This window comes from Bombus impatiens, unplaced genomic scaffold (genome assembly GCF_000188095.3).
Source record: "Bombus impatiens unplaced genomic scaffold, BIMP_2.2 scf_0473, whole genome shotgun sequence".
NCBI lineage: Eukaryota > Metazoa > Arthropoda > Insecta > Hymenoptera > Apidae > Bombus > Bombus impatiens.
Window position 1 is genome coordinate 9306 of NT_176892.1, and position 624 is coordinate 9929.

The 624-nt window shown below is 58.8% G+C and overlaps 1 pseudogene; it reads left to right on the forward strand.

Annotated features, from left to right (window-relative positions):
* The first annotated feature begins 282 nt into the window (after nucleotides 1-282).
* LOC112213092 lies at nucleotides 283-400 on the forward strand (annotated as a pseudogene).
* The last annotated feature ends 224 nt before the right edge of the window (nucleotides 401-624 follow it).

Consider the following 624-nt stretch of genomic DNA (forward strand, 5'->3'; position numbering starts at 1 on the left):
TCGCGAGTTCGAATCCTCGGCCTGCAAAATATATTTGCAAAAGGATGGAAAAGCCAAAATCTCTCTTAAAAGTAATATACAACAGGCAAGCACCTAGCCCGCGTATCTCCCTTGCGCTGTTGTGGGTGTACTTTCTGGGAGTGCTTGGTAAAGGTGTGCTTGGTAAAGGTGTGCTTGGTGTTATTAAGCACACAACAGGGGGACCCCCGACGATCGACTCTTACTGGTCTACGCCCCGCCCGTGGAGGTTTTAGCCGGTAAGAATCCGGCACTACCTTCTTAGCCAACGCCCTGGCCGCGCTGAGTGCACTCGTTCCCGTCAGATCACGAAAGTTAAGCAGCGCCGGGCACAGATAGTACTTGGATAAGTGATCGCCTGAGACTCCGTGTGGCGTTGGCGAAGCGCGCTGGGCCCGCCGCGCCCCCCGGTGGGGTTCGGGCTTTTGGGCGTTGGCGGCTCAGCGCCTCGGGGCCGCCAAGCAGTCCGGTAGAGGAACCGGGCTTCCTGGCACGGCAGCCCCAGCGACGAGGCGCGGTGTGACAATGGCCACACACCGCTCCGGGGCCTCTCTCGATCGCAGCCAGGACAGGACGGTCATCGTGGATGTTTTAGTCGGTTGGAGT